At 37.4% G+C, this 23,025-nt stretch overlaps 1 pseudogene; it reads right to left on the bottom strand.

Annotated features, from left to right (window-relative positions):
* The window catches only part of LOC141690401 (CENP-B homolog protein 2-like), a 79,148-nt pseudogene extending 58,333 nt beyond the window's left edge, over positions 1-20,815 (bottom strand).
* Positions 20,816-23,025: the final 2,210 nt, after the last annotated feature.

Consider the following 23,025-nt stretch of genomic DNA (forward strand, 5'->3'; position numbering starts at 1 on the left):
ATTCGGTGGCCCTTTCACCTTGTCCGGTAAAAGGAGCTTTAGCCATTTTTCCAATGAGAAGAGATTTATATTCTTCGTATGATTCAAAATCAAACTTATCCAAGTAACCATCTTTATGTAATTTGGAAATGCATTTCTCATTTATGTGACCTAAACGACAATGCCAAAAGTATGTTTGATTTGAGTCTTTCATCTTAATATGTTTATTATAATTATTTATGTTATAGACAGGAGTATCTATATCAAGAACATGTAAAACATTAAACAAACGTGCAACCCTGTAGGTAACATTATTGAATGAAAAGGAACAACTATTGTTCTGAATAAAAAATGAAAAACCTTTCTTGTCCAAACAAGAAACCGAAATAATGTTTCTGCAAATCGCAGGCACGTAAAAACAGTTATCTAGTTTTAAAACAAGCCCAGTGGGAAACGCTAAACGATAAATCCCTATAGCTAAAGCAGTAACCTTTTCTCCATTGCCAACTCGTAGGTCGACTTCTCCCTTCACCAATGTCCTACTTCCCTGCATTTCCTGCACATTTATACAAATGTGAGAACCACATCTAGTATCTAATACCCAAGATGTAGAAGTAGACAAATTGACTTCTATAACATAAATACCTGAATCAGAAGCAGTAACAACAGCCTTCTTCTTTTTTCATATCCTCTAAATATGCATGACAGTTCCTCTTCCAATGACCTTGTTTCTTGCAATAGTGACAATCACCAACCTTTGGAACACGACCTTTAGGCTTCAAAGCCTTGGTTGGATCAGGTTTTGGATTGGCATTCGATTTAGATCCCATCTTCCTCTTGCCTTACCATTTACCCTTTCATTTGGCCTTCCCCTTATTCACCATCAATATGGGAGCAGGGGATGCCTTCTGAACATTGGTCTCAGTAGTTTTTAACATAGCCAACAGTTCGGTGAGGTTCTTATATATCTCATTCATATTGTAATTCATCACAAATTGAGAATAACTATTGTTTAAAGATTGCAAAATTAGTTCAATCTGGTGCTCCACAGCAATTGGGACACCCAACTTGGAAAGGTACTCAATATACCCAATCATCCTTGGAACATGCGGTCCAACCGGATCACGTTCTCCCTGCTTACATGCATGCAATGATTTGAAAGTATCAAACCTCTCTTGATGAGCCTTTCCTTCAAACAAATGTTTAAGGTGCTCAATCATATCATAAGAATCCATATTCTCATGTTGTTTCTGAAGTTCAGCACTCATGGTCGCTAACATGAGACATTGAATATCCGTGTCATCATCGATATGTTTCTGATAAACATTATGTTGAGCACGGGATGCTCCTTCAGGGAGAGGTGCAGGGCGAGGGATATCTATGACATAGAGCATGTGCTCTTGTTTGAGGACAATCCTCAAGTTCCTCTGCCAGTCAAGGAAGTTTGTTCCTTTCAGCTTGTCCTTCTCAAGGACTGATCGCACAGAGAAGTTGTTTGAATTGATTGCCATTTGATATCTACAATGTTTCAAATGCATAAGATAAATTTGTCTACAGATGATTATTAAATTATGTTCAAGTGATTATTCATATCTATTCAAAATATATATCTCCCACTATTTTATCAAATTAATAGCCCTAATTATTAATTCAGAAAGAGTATCTTCTATATACTTTCTAGTGAGCCAAGATCCAAATTTTCACAACATTTTAGTTCAGCTTTGGCTTTACTCCTAAAACATGATTCAATAAGGTAGACAACATTTTTCAATTATATCAACTATATAACTCTTGGATAGTTTAGTGGAACAACATTTATTCTTATTTATCCAATAAATCTCACCAAACTCTATGCCTCTAAGTTCACAATCCTATTATGGTAACTTAGTTAAGTCAAAACCCAAAGGTCTAATAAGTATCATATACTTCAACACGTCGTCCCACGATAGATAGGATTACTTTGCTCTGGTGAACCCACTTCTTATCGATCTAGGGGTTAATGCGTTAGACATATTGGAAGGCATCTAAATAACTTAATATAAACATTAGGGTTTTGTTAGTATTATAACGATCATGATCCCATGATAAAGAGATTCCCAATTTTTCCTTAAATAAAATACTTCAAATCAATACTCGTCAATGGTTTGATATCCAGGTAGTGGAGATGTCACATCGGTCTCGCTTAAAACCCACAGCCTTACAAGTTTTATGAACCCGTTGTTGACAAAATCGCCCCATGTCGGAAATAAAGAAGATTCATATTTCATTCCGTGTTTCAGAAACACGAGAATCTCATAATCGTTTGTAAATTTTAAAATATTGAGTCGTTACAGATTTTATCTTGTTTAGGCATGGCATGGGTGATGTATCTAATACATACATTCATGCATGATTAATCTAATTAAAGCATGCATCATTAACTATTCTATACATACATTCACACATCAATATGTAAAGTGCGGTATGTAATTGTGCTTGGTTATGGCCTTTATCCTATGTGATCCTTTCAAGCTAATGAAAGGTTCAAGGTCAATCTATGGTGAATAATATAAATACAATTACAATTACATGTCTTCATTCTTCTTATCTCGATTGCTGCTTCTCCTCTTGGATCATTCCTTCTTGAAGTACATTACATAAAAACAACCTATACTAATGTACTTACATTAGAAAACTCGAGTTATATTCGAGGTAATATAGTTACAAGAATAATAAAAACGACATGCAAGTCGTATTTATAAAACCAAAACCATAAACTTTAATCTAAAGGTCTTAAGGCCATAACCAACACCATGCTCAAGTAAACAGATAAAGTACTTTGAGCAAAAAAAATAAAGCGGGGGTCCGGGGGAGACAGCCCCCGGGCGGGGTTCAGGGCGGCAGCCCCCATACATACTGAACATACCCCGTTTCACAGATCATGTCAACACACCATCTCTCCAACAGATTAGATCACTATCTATAAACCATACATCATGCATAACATACAAATCGCATACTGATCAGTCATGAAAAAATATTACGTGCTAATAACATTATATGCATAAACATTACATGAATATCCAGAAAGCTCTACATAATCAGATCGATCATAGATCAACATAATATCATGCATATTAAATCTCACATATAAATCGTATCACATACATACATGAAAGATCTGATTCATGCTTAATATATTGAAAAACTATAAAATACGTAACCAAATTATCCCATTATACACATAGCTCTGATACCATTGTTGGAGATTCGAGCATAAAAATGCAACGAAAAAATAAAATTTTCGAATCCCTACCGCAGGATCTATGTATAATGAACGGATAATTACAGAGAATAAATGTTTTACCTTAAGAAGCTTTATGTTAATGGAAAGATGGAGGTCTTGAATGATCACCACGTAGCCCGTCGCTGGAACGATCTACGCCTTGAAGGTATCCACACGAATGATCGCCCGAAGGATGGGTGTGTACTAGCACGTTCTTGAGGCCGCCTTCTTGCTCTCTCTATCTCTCTTCAAGCTGCTAGGGTTTATGTTTTATCAAATAAAACATGTAACCCTAATACTATTAGAAAGAGATATTATATAGGCAAGAGTTAATAGGCCTCCAACCCTAAACTAAATTTTTGAGTTATTATTATTATTAAATTCGAAATTCTAATTATTGTATTATTAAGTCTCACTTAATCATCCAATAACTTAATTTCAGATTTAATATTAAATTCGATTTTCCTATTTATTTAATTAATTAAGTCACACTTAATTAATAACAAATAATTTGAATTACTTACATTTAATTTAAATCCGAATTTAAATTAAATAATCCTCCTATCATTCTTTGTGCAACCCTTTAGGTTATTATTACGTTGACAATAATTTTAAATCTAATTTAAAATCATAAACAACGAGCGACATCTAGTAATACATCATTGTTACCCATGTAATAATAATTAAATCGGTGATCAATTAAACCTTTCGTGAATAATGTATAATGTAATATAATCCCTTTAGCCTTATATTATAGATCAAACTCGAGGCATGCATTGTGTCATTCTCTGTTAACGTTCAATCCTTCTTTCCTTGATCAATGAGTAAACTATTAAACAAATCAGTATTTGAGCACGACTGTGCATTTTATAGGCTTACTCAATCAAGAGGCCAATAATATCACTCCTTTAATAAAGGAGGGCTAAATCCCATCTAGATCATTCATATTTCTCATACGATTCATAATGTACCCAATGTCTACTTTTATTATTACCCGGTCAAGGATAACTTTCAATAATATCAAAGTATATTAATTCTCGTATAGAAATATAATGATTTCAGGTCAAAGGACAAATACATCATTATCGCTGTGAGATTAACTTATGACATTATAAACATGTAGTATCTCACAACGGGTCAATCCAACACCATGTATTTAATACATGTGCCTGTGTTTTGACTTTAGTATCACCATACCTATGATCAATGAGATGTGATCATCAGCCAACAAAAACACTAGTATTAATGTATTTATTATCGTCCCCTAACAATAATACTTGATTAGGGACCTTTAGGAATATCAATACTATTTTCATAATCTCATTTCTAAGTCACGTACTTAGAGATATAGATTTATATATCATATTCCAAGGACATTTATTAATCTAACATCTTATCGCAGAAAATAAAGATATAATAAATTACTAAAGAATAATCCTTATAATCATAATTAATAATTCAAATGGTTCATAATATAAATATAATAGTATTGTCTCTAGGACACAAACACTAACAAATAGAAACTACTAATTTAACATTATTATACCAACACGACCCGAAAACCAAGATCCGATCCAAGTTCAAGTATTATTTAGGTTACAAAACTACAACTAACTTATTCAACAAGCCTGCCACTCTAACTTATTACAACAACTCATCAGACCATATGGTCTGATACAAAGTACCTCAGAGGAGCCAGGTCTAGAAGGGGAGGAGACTCGGTTCTGCCAAGGTTTGACAGGTCTTCTAGGAATCTTCAATATATATATATATACAAAACAAGCTGCAAGGGTGAGGAATCAATTGCTCAACTGTACCACTATATGAATAACAAGTAAAACAGTTTATAAAAATAGTTATAGGAACAGAAATCATAACTCATTTACGAAAACAAGTAAAGCTGGTATAAAAATTGATGTCAACAACTAGCATGCTCTATAAAAATGTATCGTCAGTTATGTGCTGTGTGAATACTAGAGTCCAATTTTAGCATGCTATTTCCATTTATAAATCCACTGTTCCATTACAAGAAACACAAAGTCATATGCTCCTTTATGGGAACCACCAAACCAAAATCAGATATATATTTGGACGAATCCTAGGGACAGCTGATCAGTCTATCCCACCACAAACTTGTTCCGGAACTTAGAGACTAGCTAGGTCCCTGTCACGCTGGACTAAGCGGTTTAATTAGGGCGCGCAACCGACTTAGCCACTTATGCAAACCCGTTGGAACGTTACGGCCTCTTGCGCACCCATCCAATATCTAATCCGTTTATCCAGTTTCCAAAATCACTTATACCTATCTCTGTTAAAACAATTATATCACATCACACTCTCCAAAACCTTTCCAATTTTATTCACAATTTAGAGATAGGCATTTTCAGAAGTTATTTTTCCCCAAAACATAATTTAAACAATTTTTTCCAAATACAGGGGATACATAACTTAAAACGTTCTGTTCCTCTATGTAATAACTCGAATTTTTGAGACCGTGTAAAACGTTCAATGAATAGTAATCCTGAAGGACGGGGAAAACTTTTTATCCCACACTATGTAGTGCATGAGAAAATGAGTTTCGGAGTTGATATTATGATTATACGTACCAAATAAGTGTATATAAACGCTATTAGTTTTCGAAGAAAACGAACTTTGAAAAATGACCATATTTACGAATCATCGAGGATTACGGGAATCACAATATAATTACGAATTTAAAACCCTACGGATTTATATCCAAGTATGATAATTCAAAATATAAGAAATAAATACGAGAGGAATTACGTCGCGAACCATTTACGAGGAAGTATTATGAAAACGTTTAAGCGACCGAGCGAACGCGTAAATGATTAAATAAACGTAACGCACTAACTAACCATGGTAGAAAAGTAACCATGGTTACTTTATCAAATAGTGAACTAAGGTGTAGGATGATCAGCCAAGGCTATCAAATAGTAAGCTAAAGAGCTAAACAAGTGGCTTAGCTTGTAATCTGCCAATGCTAGCTAGATTTGTCTCCAAGATTGTCAACAAATGTGGCGCCCCAAAACTCGGGGTCAGGAGTCTCGGAGGCCACGCCGTCTAAACTCACACAAATCACACTACAATATATAAATACTCATGTTTCACGACCCCACACATATCACACACACACACACACTTACAGGTTATTATCTTGGAAACGAACCATCATAACTAGAGTAATTGTCAACCATCAAGTGATAATTATTACAATCCAAAAGTAATTAATCTTACCGGGGAGTGACCTTTAAGTAAGGCTAGTCCGCGGGCCAAATATACATTTCTTGTTTCTTACCTTAAATAAGTCATACTTATAAATAAGCCGAACTATAAACAATTGAAAACTAATCCAGCTTATTCTGACTAGCTGTGGTACAGCACCAAACAATCTACGGAACAGCTGGCCATTTCCTACCCATTTCCTGGTTGTGGATCTCATGTCAAGCATCTTGATTCACTGTTGTGTTGTGTCAATTTAAGAAAACAAGTGTGAGCTATAATGCCCAGCATAATAATGTACAATATGAAAATGACTATATGATAACATAATATATGATAATTATGTATTATTCGAAAATAGTTTTCCTTGGTGATACACACCTTTTTATGAAAACAATTCTTTAAGGGATTTTAATATCCTGCGAATACCTTAATAGTAATCCCAGCACCTAGGCTTGGGTTACGGTATTGCATCACAGTTCCAATTGGCAGAATTAGGACACTCGTTGGAGCCACCGTATACGATGATCAGTCGTAATACGATAATAGTAACCTTTTCTACTAGTAAAAGGACGACACCTTCGTATCCCGGTTATCACCCTTGCCGCATTCGGGCTACGTGTCCCATTTTCGGGTATACACATACTTCACAAGTTCCTGAGTACACAGAGTACCTTCGCCTGCGGTACCTTTTACAGTCCATCTAGCACACATAGTACCAGAGTCTACCCCTCCATTGTCCTTTAAAATAATTCTATCAATCTCGAGAACTCGATCCACATCGAAGTTCCCCAAGCGTTTTGCTTGTGATAGAAACAGCTTATCTCTCTAAGATATAAGTGTAGATATATGTATATACGTACTTCCGAGAATTTCGGAGGAAGTACTAAGGATGTGAGTTGACCATTGTCAACAGATAATTAATAAGGGGGAAAAGTTTCTCCTTGAAACTATATTCAAAATATTAAATAAGTCGGAATAATATTCACCGACAATCGGAAATTATTCGAATGATATTTCGAAATCAGAAAGTATATTTTAAATCAGGATCTATGATTTTTAAATCAATAATAAACCCTTTAATAAATAATAAATAATTAAACCTCGAATGAGTTTACTCTCTTAAAGAATATTTATAATAATATTTCTCAACTAGTTTGTGTCTCCATAATTAGTAATCTATAGTGATTAATCGGGTTTGAAATAAATAATCGTAGGAGTATACTACTCCCATAATAAGGAGTAAGTATATAGTATTTATTATTCGAACAATAAAATATAGTTGAGGGAATATGATCGTTGGGAAATCGTTTTAATAAAAGTTCGAGGTGTTTTAATGTTTCGTAAGTGGACGATGAGTCCCTTTAAAGGGTACTACTATGGACTTATAACCGTTATATAATATTGCCGGAATGATTCCTGGGTTTTATCTTAAATCCCGACTGACTCTCGGTCTTATATAATACGTCACGCTTAAAGCGGAATAAACATTTCACGATATATACTTATCGTACAACATCGCTACATTATGCGAAAATTCAACAACTACGTATCATGGAAAACATGGTATTTATACAATGATAGTAAAACAATCCTTTCACAACTCAACAGTAAAATGAAGTTGGGTTCGTAAACTTGCCTGGGTATCTCGAGGTGGAGGATGCTCTAGGTTTTGCTCGGAAATTTATAACCATAAACACATTTCATTTCGTTAGGTCCCGTTCTAATTTACGGTGACTCGCACTCATGTGCTACTTATTATGCACCCTCTCAACTTATACTACCCTTATTATTCCTTTAAGTCATTATTCACATTATGGTCACGTCATTATTCTAAGTATCTTAGGTTCATTCGTATTATCGTCGTCGGCTCCGCTTATGGATTCTTACGGTTTCTACTCTCGCGGTCTCGGCTCCGATATTTTTATAAAATTGAGAAATCATTGTTTTCACTTGAAATTTTTATATAAGTTAGGAAACTCAATATTTTACTCTCTGTAAAAATTTCATGATTTATGAACACTTTTAAGTCTATCCTTTATATTTTCAAAATTCGTGATTTGTAGCAGTTTTTGTCACGTAAATCAGTTTTACTAAAATGGTCATAACTTTTGATCCGTAAATCAGAATTAAGTGATTCAAGTTCCTAAACGATCCTTATAACATTGTATATCCTAAACAAGGTTTTTTTGAAGAAATTAAAGTTTAAAACTTCGGGACTTTCTGCAGAAACTCAATGTTACGATTCGTTGGTTTTAATGGAGTTACGTTTACGATCGGGGTTTCGTTTACGCCCTAACTCTTAACACAACCACCAACAATAATCGTATCATCATCAACACACAAAATACTCTCAAGAACATCATGTTCTTGAGGCAACAACAACCAACGTTAAATCTACTTAGCTTAATCATCAAGATTTCATCAATAACACTCATTACACTAGGTTTACTACCACATACTAAATGGATCTTAAAAATGAATCTTAAATAAAGTTGGGCCAAATATTTTTACCTTTCTTGAAATCTTGAGATGCGTTCTTGAGGATGGTGGAGGCTTGGAAGTGCTTGGTATGATTTTTGGAACCTAAAACCACCATTAAAATCAAGAAATCAAAGAGAGGTTACTATTCATACTATTCACTAGTGAGTTTCTTGATTTTATTTCACCCATCAAACCTTGATAAAAAGAGATGAAAGAATTTTCTTACCTTAGTTTAATTTTTAGGAGGCTTGAGAATTAATTAGAGGATTTAACAAGAGCTAGAACTTGGAGTTTTGAATTTGAATTCTTCCCTTTTTTCATTAGGGCCGAATGGAGCATCAAGGGGGGTATTTATACTCCTCTTGGTTGCTTAGCTTGGTTGATTTGCTAGGTTGCTTCTAGGAATATGGGGTGATATCTTTCAATTGATTTTATTCTCCTAATATAGCATTCTAGGTTGATTCTTGGTTGCAAATCTTAGGGACAAATCTTTGTAGCTTGCTAGCTTACAAGCTAACTACAAGGTTTAGCTTCCTTAGCACACTATTTTGCTAGCTAGCTTGATCATCCTATGGTTAGCTCACTATTTGATGAAGTAACCATGGTTACTTCCTTACCATGGTTTAGTTATTGCATTACGTTTATTTAATCATTTACGCGTTCACTCGGTTGCTTAAACGTTCTTCGTAATACTTACTCATATTTGGTTCGCGACATAATTTCTTTCGTATTCATTCCCTATACTTTTAATTATCCTACTTGAATATAAACCCGTAGGGTTTTAATCTCGTAATTATATTGTGATTCCCGTAATCCTCGATGAGTCGTAAATACGGTCATTTTTCAAAGTTTGTTTTCTTCGAAAACTAATAGCGTTTACATACACTCATTTGATACGTATAGTCGTAATATCAACTCCGAAACTCATTTTCTCATGCACTACATAGTGTGGGCTCAAAAGTTTTTTTTCCCGTCCGTTAGGGTTACTATTCATTAAACGTTTTACAAGGTCTCACAAATTCGAGTTATTACAGTCTTCCCCTCTAACAAGGATTCCGTCCCGGAATCAATTAGAAAATAAGTGGGGATATCTATTCCTCATTGCGTCTTCAAGTTCCCAAGTTGATTCCTCAACATTTTGATTTCTCCATAAGATCCTAACCAGCTTCACAGTCTTGTTCCTCAGCACTTGCTCTTTTTGGTCCATTACCCTTATTGGTTGCTCGATGTAGGTCAGGTCTGGTTGTAAATCTACCTGCTCATATTCTATTACATGTCGTGCATCTGCATGGTACTTCCTTAACATGGACACGTGGAACACGTTGTGTACTTGTTGCAAATTAGGAGGCAAGGCGAGCTCGTAAGCTAGAGGTCCTATTCTCCTCAAAATTTCAAAGGGTCCTATGAATCTAGGACTCAGCTTCCCTTTCTTTCCAAATCTCATCACTCCTTTCCACGAAAATACCTTCAATAGCACATAATCTCCTACTTCATATTCCCTATCCTTCCTGGTCTGGTCGGCATACTTCTTTTGCCTGTCCTGGGCTACTACCAGTCTTTTCCTGATGAGTCCTACCATTTCTCTGCTCTGCTGGACTAACTCTGGTCCTAATATCTTGTGTTCTCCAACTTCATCCCAACATAGGGGAGAGCGACATCTTCTTCCGTAAAGAGCTTCATACGGGGGCATTCCTATGCTAGCGTGATAGCTATTGTTGTAACAAATTTGATCAGGGGTAAGTGGTCATCCCAATTTCCTTTAAAATCAATGGCACACACTCGTAGCATATCTTCTAGGGTCTGAATAGTCCTTTCGCGTTGTCCATCAGTCTGGGGGTGGTAAGCGGTACTGATGTTTAGTCTGGTGCCTATGCATTCCTGGAAGCTTCTCCAAAATTGGGAATTAAACCTTGGGTCTCTATTCGACACTATGGCTACAGGAACGCCGTGTCTCACTATAATTTCCTTCAAGTAAATATCTACCAACTTGTCTACGGTGTATCTTTTGTTGATTGGTAGGAAGTGTGCGGACTTGGTCAATCTATCTACGATAACCCATATGGCATCATGATTGGTCTTTGTTCTTGGCAGGCCTGTCACAAAATCCATGGCTATATGCTCCCATTTCCATTCCGAAATCTCTAGGGGTCGTAATAGTCCACTAGGTCGCTGATGTTCAGCCTTCACTCTCTGGCATGTCAAGCACTTGCTGACCCACTCTGCTACTTCTCTCTTCATGTTAGGCCACCAATAATATTCCTTAAGATCACGGTACATTTTCATACTTCCTGGGTGGATTGAATATCTGGAGCTGTGCCCTTCGTGTAGCAGCTCATCCTTTAACTCTTGCACATTTGGAATCCAAATCCGGGACGCATACCTCATGATCCCTTTCTCATCCTTCTCGCTTCTAACTTCTTCACCGGTCAATGTTCCTCTTTTCCCACTCATCTTCTTTTTCTGACATACTCGTATCTTTTCAGTCAGCTCTGACACTAGCTTAATCTAAAATAATCCTTCCGCTCCTCTACCGGTCATCCTCACGTCCATTTCCATCTTCTCAAATTCCTTAATCAACTCCTCCGATGTCATTATCATCTTGAGACTTTCCTTCCTACTAAGGGCGTCAGCCACCATAATGGCTTTACCCGGGTGATACAAAATCTCGCAGTCGTAGTCTTTTATCAACTCTAACAATCTCCTCTGTCTCATGTTCAGTTCCTTCTGAGTGAAAATATACTTGAGGCTTTTATGGTTAGTGTAGATCTCGCATTTCTCACCGTATAGGTAGTGTTCTTAAATTTTTAGGGCAAACACTATGGCTGCTAATTCTAGATCATGCGTAAGGTATCTGCTCTCATATTTCTTTAATTGCCGAGAGGCATACGCTATAACTTTTCGGTGCTGCATCAGTACACATCCTAATCCTTTAAGCGATGCGTCGCTGTATATCACAAACTCTCCCTTTCCATCGGGAAGAGCGAGCACTGGTGCTGACACCAGCCTCCTTTTCAGTTCTTGAAAACTCTCCTCACATTTCTCTGTCCATACAAACTTTTCTGTCTTCCGGGTAAGTCTAGTCAGTGGACCGGCTATCTTAGCAAAGTCTTGCACGAATCTTTGGTAATATCCTGTTAAACCCACAAAATAGCTAACCTCTGTTGGGGTAGTTGGTCTTTCCCAATTGGATACGGCCTCTATTTTGGCAGGGTCAACTAAAATTCCTTTGCTACTCACCACATGTCCTAAAAACTGAACTTCTCTCAACCAAAACTCGCACTTCGAGAACTTGGCATACAATTTCTCATTCCTCAAGATTTCTAAGACTATCCTCAAATGTTCTGCGTGTTCTTGCTCTGTCTTTGAGTAGATCAGAATATCGTCTATAAAAACTATCACACATATATCCAGGTACTGTTTGAACACTCTGTTCATCAAATCCATAAAGGCTGCGGGTGCATTGGTTAACCCAAACGACATAACTAAGAACTCATAGTGTCCATATCTAGTGCGAAAAGCAGTCTTCGGTATATCTTCCAGTTTGATTTTCAACTGGTGATATCCTGTTCTCAAAACTATTTTGGAAAAATGTACAGCTCCCTTGAGTTGGTCGAATAGGTCATCAATCCTGGGGAGAGGGTACCTATTCTTAATAGTCAGCTTATTCAGCTCTCGATAGTCTATGCATTATCTCATACTGCCGTCCTTTTTCTTTACGAACAGTACTGGCACTCCCCATGGTGACACACTGGGCCTTATCATTCCATTATCTAATAACTCTTGCAGTTGAGAAGCTAGTTCCTTCATCTCAACTGGAGCTAGCCTATATGGGGCCTTGGATACTGGTGTCGTTCCTGGTGCTAACTCTATAGCGAACTCTATTTCTCGGTCAGGTGGCAATCCTGGTAAGTTCTCTGTAAATACATCCTCGAATTCGTTTAATACGGGTATGTCCTGTATATTAGGGACTTCCTTCTTGGTATCTATCACATAAGCCAAATAGGCCTCGTTACCTTTCCTTAACAATCTTTTTGCCTGTAGCATGGTTAGAAATTTCTGGTTCTGTCATTGACCTTTAAAAACTACTTTTTTTTCATTCTACACTCTTATCTTTACTTTCTTCCGTTCACAATCTATTTGCGCTCCGTTACTGGATAACCAATCCATTCCTAAGATTACATCAAATTCTCCTAACGCGAATGGGATTAGGTCAACCTCGAAGATCTTCCCTTCTAATTTCAACTTTCACTTAGGGTGTACTTGATTAACAAGAATTATTTCTTTATTTGCTATTTCGACTCGTAATATCTCACGTAAGGGTATGACATTAAGTTTTAACTTTTTAGCAAAATCTTGAGATATAAAAGACTTGGTTGCTCCAGAATAAAATAGGGCATTTGCGTGTTCAGAATTGAACAAAAGGGTACCTGCTATCACGTCAGTGTTTCGAACAGCATCCTGAACATTCATGTTGAAGGTCCTAGCAGCTGGGGGTCGGTTGGATGCAGCTTTGCTCATCCCTGAGGCTGGGGGCTTCAACGTTGGGCAATCCTTTCTCATGTGTCCTACCTTTCCATATTGGAAACACGTTACATTGGGCCGGGTGCAGTTATTGGCAAGGTATCCGATTTGGTCACACCGGTAACATCTCATAGGGGCTCTTGTCTGGGTACACACTCCAAGGTGTCTCTTCTTACAGGTTTGACACTCTGGTATTGGGGCATGTGGTTGGCTATGAAATGTTGCCCTAGATTATCCACCGCCCTGGCCAACACTCTCGCTTGGGGCCTTCCTGAATCCGGGGCCTCGTGCAGGTTGGGACACCGCTCCCCTGATGAACCTTCTCGGAAGGCTCCTGTTCGAGGTTCCTATTCCTTGGCTTCCTATCTTCCTTTTCCTATTTTCCTTTTCCTTCACACTCTGATCACTGCCAGCTTCAATAATCGAGGCTTTCTATACTAAGGTGGCATAGTCTGTCAGCTCTAACACTGCCACTCGGTTTTGTATCCACTATTTCAGACCAAGCCGAAACCTTCGCGCTTTCTTCTCTTCGGTGTTCATAAATTCAGGCACAAATCTCGACAACTCAGTAAATTTGGCCTCATATTCTGCTACAGTCATCTTATCATGTTTCAACTCCAGAAACTTAATCTCCATCTGGGTCTCCATAAACCTAGGGAAATACTTGTCTAAGAATAGTCGGGTAAATCTATCCCATTGGATCACAGCATCAGTCTCTAGGTTTCGTTTAGACTCCCACCAGTAGTTAGCTTCTCCTTTCAGCATGTAAGAAGTGAAAATAGTCTTGTGTCGTTCCTCAACACCTAGTATCTCGAAGGACTTTTCTATTTCTTTGAGCCATGCCCGTGCTTCAACGGGGTCGGCCGATCCTAGAAACTCTGGGGGTTTGAGAGATTTGAAGGCCCTAAAGGCAGCAGCTGCAGTCTATTGGGCAGCATGTGGCTGTGGTGGAATAGGCTGTTGGTTCAGATTTGCTCTTAGGAGTTCCATAAATTCATTCATGGGGTTCCCTCCCTGATGGGTATCCTCAGCCTCTTCTTCTACATATTCTTCCTCATCATATTCATTATAGTCTAGGTCTTCTTCACTTTCCTCATTCACTACAGGGTCAGGTTCACCTCGTTGTTGGTTAACAGATTCTGCGGGCTGTGCCCTGGTTCCTCTTCTACGGGGTGGCATTGTTCTGATAATGAAAACTGGTCAACATAGTTGTAATTATAACAGTTGGATTATTTTATTCATATGTAAGCATGTCATTTATTATCTAGCAGTTTTTTTATAAAGTGCAATAATATAGACACCATTTCGTAATAACTGCTTAAATATATATTAATAAGATCTCCCACTTATATCTTGGGGATAAAACAACTAGCCGAGTTCATACATGCCTGATTACAATCTATCACTACTAGTTCTGAATACTGAAATGAAAATACATAAGTCGTGTACCCTGAAAGGCTAGGAACGCTATCTACTACTAGCTATCCTATCAAAATTGGTGACAAGTCACCCAGCCTTCTTCAAGGTCCATATCTAGTCACTAGTCTCTCAGTCACTATCACTGTGAGTGAGGTCACGCACCCTCCTCATCGCTCCTGCAATCATAAGCTCTGCATCAACTACCGAGATGTATCCTCCCACTGCTGTCATCCTCATCTGAACCCTGGTACGGAGCTCGATCCCATCGATCTCCCTGCGGGCTATGGCTGGGGAAGCAGCTCTAAAATCTCCTGGGTATCCTAGTCGGGTGGCTCTCTCAGTTGTCAAGGCCTGGTGTAACTCCACAATGCGTGCAGATGCCGCAGTAATCTCAGCATTAAGCTGACCCACTATCCAGTCGTGTACGACTACATGCATAGTCGCCGGTGGTGGTAGAGGTGAATCTGGGTCGCTAGAGGATATGTCATGAACCTCGTGGAACTGTGCACGTATCGTCTCCTCCTCCTCATCATCATCATAGGGCATAGGGCTCTGGATCCCTAGGGGTGGTGTATGAGAGCGAATAGCCTGGTGAGGGTACATCTCTACATCCCTCCATACTACGCCATTAGCTATGTGGACAGGAAGGTTAGTCTCCTCCTCTAGGACATCCTCAGTAGGGTCATCATCTGAATCATCAATGGGTGGGCTCTCTGGCTGGGGAATAGGGTCACGCTCAAGAATCATGACATAATCAACATGATCAACCTCCCTCCTAGGCTCCGCTGGTACCTGACACAATAGGCAAGGTGTTACTAACTTAGAGTTGGAATTCCCTTGAGGGTAAAACGGTCAAGACTACCCGTGTAACCCGACGACGAACTCAACTTGAGCTCTAATTGATTATTTTATTATTCTTATATCTATGTATTTTATGTCCTATCGTTTCCAAGATTTGATAACCTAAGGCTCTGATACCATTTCTGTGGCGCCCCAAAACCCGGGGTCAGGAGTCTCGGAGGCCACGCCTTCTAAACTCACACAACTCACACTACAATATATAAATAGTCACACTTCACGACCCCACACTTATCACACACACACACACACTTACAGGTTATTGTCTTGGAAACGAACTATCATAACTAGAGTAATTGTCAACCATCAAGTGATAATTATTACAACCCAAAAGTAATTAATCTTACCGGGGAGTGACCTTTAAGTAAGGCTTGTCCGCCGGCCAAATATACGTTTCTTGTTTCTTACCTTACTTAAGTCATACTTATAAATAAGCCGAACTATAAACAACTGAAAACTAATCCAGCTTATTCTGACTACCTGTGGTACAACACCAAACAATCTACGGAACAGCTGGCCATTTCCTATCCATTTCCTGGCTGTGGTTCTCAGGCAAGCATCTTGATTCACTGTTGTGTTGTGTCAATTTATGAAAACAAGTGTGAGCTATAATGCCCAACATAAAAATGTACAGTATGAAAATGACTGTATGATAACATCATATATGATAATTATGTTTTATTCGAAAATAGTTTTCCTTGGTGATACGCACCTTTTTATGAAAACAATTCTTTAAGGGATTTTAATATCCTGCGAATACCTTAATAGTAATTAGTACCTTCGCTTGCGGTACCTTTGTATCCCGGTTATCACCCTTGCCGCATTCGGGCTACGTGTCCCATTTTCGGGTATACACATACTTCACAAGTTCCTGAGTACACAGAGTACCTTCGCTTGCGGTACCTTTGGTAGTCCATCTAGCACACATAGTACCAGAGTCTACCCCTCCCTTGTCCTTTAAAAGAATTTTATCAATCTCGAGAACTCGATCCACATCGAAGTTCCCCAAGCGTTTTCCTTGTGATAGAAACAGCTTATCTCTCTAAGATATAAGTGTATATATATGTATATAAGTACTTCCGAGAATTTTGGAGGAAGTACTAAGGATGTGAGTTGACCGTTGTCAATAGATAATTAATAAGGGGGAAAAGTTTCTCCTTGAAACTATATTCAAAATATTAAATAAGTCGGGATAATATTCATCGACGATCTGAAATTATTCGAATGATATTCCGAAATCAGAAAGTATATTTTAAATCAGGATCTATGATTTTTAAATCAATAATAAACCCTTTAATAAATAAGAAATAATTAAATGATAATCGATAAATAATTAAACCTCGAATGGGTTTACTCTCTAAGAGAATATTTAAAATAATATTCCTCAACTAGTTTGTGTCTCCATAATTAATAATCTATAGTGATTAATCGGGTTTGAAATAAATAATCGTTGGAGTATACTACTCCCATAATATGGAATAAGTATATAGTATTTATTATTCTAATAATAAAATATAATTGAGGGAATATGATATTTGGGAAATCATTTTAATAAAAGTTCGAGGTGTTTTAATGTTTCGTAAGTGGACGATGAGTCCCTTTAAAACGTACTACTATGGACTTATAACCGTTCTATAATATTTCCAGAATGATTCCCTGGTTTTATCTTAAATCCCGACCGACTCTCGGTCTTATATAATACGTCACACTTAAAGCGGAATAAACATTTCACGATATATACTTATCGTACAACATCGCTACATTATGCGAAAATTCAACAACTACGTATCATGGCAAACATGGTATTTATGCAATGATAGTAAAACAATCATTTCACAACACAACAGTAAAATAAAGTTGGGTTCGTAAACTTGCCTGGGTATCTCGAGGTGGAGGATGCTCTAGGTTCTGCTCGGAAATCTATAACCATAAACACATTTCATTTCGTTAGGTCCCGTTCTAATTTACGGCGACTCGCACTCATGTGCTACTTATTATGCACCCTCTCAACTTATACTACCCTTATTATTCCTTTAAGTCATTATTCACATTATGGTCACGTCATTATTCTAAGTATCTTAGGTTCATTCGTATTATCGCCGTCGGCTCCGCTTATAGATTCTCACGGATTCTACTCGCGCGGTCTCGGCTCCAATATTTTTATAAAATTGAGAAATTATTATTTTCACTTGAAATTCTTTTGGAAGTTAGGAAACTAAATATGTTACTCTCTGTAAAAATTTCATGATTTATGAACACTTTTAAGTGTATCCTTTATATTTTCAAAGTTCGTGATTTGTAGCAGTTTTCATCGCGTAAATCACTTTTACTAAAATGGTCATAACTTTTGATCCGTAAATCGGAATCAAGTGATTCAAGCGCCTAAACAATCCTTATAAAATTGTATATCCTAAAAAAGGTTTATTTTTCAAGAAACTATAGTTTACAACTTCGGGACTTTCTGCAGAAACTCAATGTTACGATTCGTTGGTTTTAACGGAGTTACATTTACGATCGGGGTTTCGTTTACGCCCTAACTCTTAACACAACCACCAACAATCATCATATCATCATCAACACACAAAATCCTCTCAAGAACATTATGTTCTTGAGGCAACAACAACCAACCTTAAATCTACTTAGCTTAATCATCAAGATTTCATCAATAACACTCATTACACTAGGTATACTACCAAATACTAAATGGATCCTAAAAATGAATCTTAAATAAAGTTGGGCCAAAGATTTTTACCTTTATTGAAAGCTTGAGATGTGTTCTTGAGGGTGGTGGAGGCTTGGAAGTGCTTGGTATGATTTTTGGAACCTAAAACCACCATTGAAATCAAGAAACCAAAGAGAGGTTACTATTCATACTATTCACTAGTGAGTTTCTTGATTTTATTTCACCCATCAAACCTTGATAAAAAGAGATGAAAGAATTTTCTTCCCTTAGTTTAATTTCTAGGAGGCTTGAGAATTAATTGGAGGATTTAACAAGAGCTAGAACTTGGAGTTTTGAATTTGAATTCTTCCCCTTTATTCATTAGGGCCCAATGGAGCATCAAGGGGGGTATTTATACTCCTCTTGGTTGCTTAGTTTGGTTGATTTGCTAGGTTGCTTCTAGGAAGATGGGGTGATATCTTACAATTGATTTTATTTTCATAGTATAGCATTCTAGGTTGATTTTTGGTTGCAAATCTTAGGGACAAATCTTTGTAGCTTGTTAGCTTACAAGCTAACTACAGTAGAACCTCGATAAATGAATGTTCGATAAATGAATAACCTCATCTAATGAATAAATTTCTTCGGTCCCAACTTGGTCCAATGGGCTTAACGAATAATTTCTCTTAATGCATTAACGAATAAATACAAATGAAGTCTTTATAGGCCCTATGTAAATATAAATGAATAATCATTATATTTCAAATAATATATTTTTATTTATATAATATATCATGAATACATTTCATTCAATGACTAATTTTCAAACACATTAATAAGTCATATTTTTTCAAAAAATGCCTCCAAAGTTGATTGTTTCTTTCCTCCCCCAAAATGCATATGATCCTTGATTTTGTGTAAAGCATGCACCACTTCTGGAATATTTTGATCATGTTGTAGCAGGTAGTTTTTTATAGTGACAATATCTTGAAAAGCTTCTCTTGAGGATACTTGTGGTATAGTGATGCTATCATCGGGTTCGGGATCATTTGCCTCATCATTTAGTACAGCTTCAATGATTTCTTCATCCATAGGAGAATTCATAACCGCATTATTCTCTTCAGAATAGTTCAGAAGATGTTCAACATTCATCACATTTCTATAGTTTAATTTAGAAAGGAGTTTAGTTAAATCTTGGATCTCTTGTTCTAGCTGACCATCTTCTACTTAGGAACATCAACTTCTTCTGATCGAATTTTACAGTGGCGAAAATAGTTTACTATTGTTTTTGTTGTCACATCAAAACTCCAAGCCATGGTAGCAAAATTAATAGCAGTCAAAATATTTATTTTTTCAAGATTTGGTGAGTCAGCCTCAAGCATCTGCAAAATGCTAGAATAGAAATGACGTCGATAATGAACTTTGAATGCTCTAATAATCCCGGCATCACATGGTTGAATTTTAGAAGTTGTGTTATGGGGAAAAAATATAACTCCACATTTCTCAAGCCTTCAACAATCTTTGGATGTGTCGGACAATTGTCTACTAGTAAGAGAACCTTTCTACCATTTATTCTCTTGTCAAACCAATGACAATATTATTGAAAAAGCATACCAGTCATCCAAGCTTTCTTATTAAATCGATACTCGCAATTAAGATTATTCATATTCACATTCTTAAAGCATCTAGGTTTTGCATACTTACCAATAACCCAAAGAGGCACTTTATTAGACCCGTCACCGTTACAGCAAACAGCAATAGTGATTCTCTCCTTATCTTTCTTCCGCCCTTCAAGCTGCTTCGTGGCAAGTGAATGGTCAGCCTCCAACCGATAAAACAATCCGGTTTCATCCATATTGTATATATCTTTAAGGTTGAATTGGTCTAGTTTTGACCGTATCTCAGGTAAAGCATTTACAATATCCTCCATGTTAACTGAACCACTCTCACCAAATCGTCGGTAAGACTTGATTGAATATCTTGCCTTAAAACATTCGAGCCATCCACTAGAAAAGCTAAATTCTGAGTTTGTTTCTCCATACATTTTCTGCATAAACTCTTTTGCTTTCCCTGGATCATTTCTCCTGACATATTCACCTTCTCTTGTCTTTGAAGAAACCATTCATATAAAGCTTTCTCTAGTTCAGGATATTTTGCCTCTTAACATTGCTATTTTTCGTCTCATCAGACAAATATTCCGATGATCTTTTGAGAGTATTTGATATTGTGGTTTGGCTAGTAACCAAATCAAAATTTTCTTTCACCCATGCTTGCATATCTTTTGGGCTAATACTTGGATGCTCCTTCTTATGCTCACACATGGCTCTCCTTATCTGATCTGTTAAAGTAATTTTTGTTACTGGTTTTGCTTGCTCGTTGGAAGCCATTATAGTAGATTGAACACCAAAATAGTAATATGATTGTGTTATAAAAATACAGTGAGAATTTAGTTTATATATAACTTGGTATGAGGTATTGAGTAGACATCTTAATTCTAACTATCATGCATGTACACAGCAGTCTCAATTCATGGTACGGTGCACTTTATCTACTCCATGCATGCATATACAACTAATCTAGAATTCTAAAAATATGAATGTAATAAAAGTTTGCATAAAAGTTATAACTACCAGGTACATTCGAACTTAATATATACAAAATGATATAATTACAAAAAAAAGTCTAAAAATATCATCTAAATGAATTATTATTCATTTATCGATAAATAAATATTATATTCATTAATTGATAAATAAATAATCTCGCCAAATGAATATTTTTTTTGGTCCCAAAGGTATTCATTTATCGAGGTTCTACTGAGGTTTAGCTTCCTTAGCACACTATTTTTCTAGCTAGCTTGATCATCCTATGGTTAGCTCACTATTTGATGAAGTAACCATGGTTACTTCCTTACCATGGTTTAGTTAGTGCGTTACGTTTATTTAATCGTTTATGCGTTTGCTCGGTTGCTTAAACGTTCTTCGTAATACTTACTCGTAATTGGTTCGCGACGTAATTTCTTTCGTATTCATTCCTTATGCTTTTAATTATCCTACTTGAATAAAATCCGTAGGGTTTTGATAGGGATAAATAAATCCTGATTGTGTAATTAAATATTACATTTGGGTTACTAGGCCCAATAAGAAGATGTATGACATTCAGACCAAAAAGGTTAATACATTGATCAGGCCTGATGGACCAGATCAGGCCTGATGGAACAAAAAAGGCCCAAAAACCCTGAATATTAATTAATTTCGTAATTAATTAATAAGGGAAAAATTAGCTATTGAGAAGAGTCCCGATAAGGACATAAATCCTTGCAGATTAGCCTCTAAGGGACCTAGAAGGATAAGGAATCAGTTTCCTACCATTTAGGACTCCAAAGTCCATTCTAATTCTGAGACTTGGCTACCAAGTCTCCTATACCAAGTCCAATATAAGGGGCCTCACCCCATAAATCAGAACTACGTTTTTTGGCTTGATTTTCTAATTCACAGAGATACGTAGGCATCTCGTAAAGGCAGAGTTAAGCTACGAAACACGAGAGCAGCCATTAAAGGCCTTGAGCTCCCGAACCTTAGTAATAAATACAGCAAATAATAACCTTAGTTTTTTATCCATAACATTTGGCGCCGTCTGTGGGAAAGCACAACAACAACCATGACAAAAACACGGAGAACAGTTAGAGCCCTTGAAGGAGGAACACTAACGGGGACAACCCAAGTGATTTCGTCAACTGTGGAGGTACCTCATCATTCAACCTATGTAACCACGCAAGGAGATGCCCAGATAGGGGCAACTGAACCTCAGCCACAAGGGACGATTCCCTCGGCTACTCAAGGTACGAATCCCCAAGTTCAACAACTACATGCACCTGTGAATTCTCGACCCGGGTACGAATATTCAACTGTTGTGACTACTAACCCCCCTTATGAGATGCCCCTTTACCCCGAGGTTGGAGGAAGTGGACATGCTGGACGGAGTGAAGCACGGGGGCGATCTCCCCCTACATACGAGGTTTGGCTCCTATCCCTGAGGATCAGGAATTTTCTGGTCCTTATACTGAGAGAGACTCCGAATCTTTGGATGATGAAGTAGCCCCAAGAAGGAGACGTATTGGCAAAGAGCCGATGGCTGATGGTAGCCAACTTCCTAAGAGCACCCAAGGGATGAATCCCCAAGAAGTGCAGGAAAGGATCAGGGCTCACGAGGCTGAGATTCAAAGGCTGAGGCGTGACTTGGAGGCGCACCAGTCCACCAGACCTTCATTACCTCCTAGGGGAGAAATCCTCCTCCTGTCATAGACCTGAATGGTCCAGTACAGAGAAGGGCTGTTGTCCCAAGGGCTGATCCAATCAATCTTCTTCCCATTGGAGATCCTGATGATCCTACTCCGCCCTTCACTGAAGAAATAATGAATGCCCATATCTCAAGGAAGTTCAAGATGCCAACTATCAAAGCTTATGATGGCACGGGAGATCCCGCTAATCTTGTTTGGACATTCTCTAATGCACTGCTATTGCAGCCCGTGAATGATGCTATTAAGTGTTGGGCCTTTCCTCAAACCCTGTCGGGTATGGCTCAAAGGTGATATAGT

Source organism: Apium graveolens, chromosome 10 (genome assembly GCF_009905375.1).
Source record: "Apium graveolens cultivar Ventura chromosome 10, ASM990537v1, whole genome shotgun sequence".
Lineage (NCBI taxonomy): Eukaryota > Viridiplantae > Streptophyta > Magnoliopsida > Apiales > Apiaceae > Apium > Apium graveolens.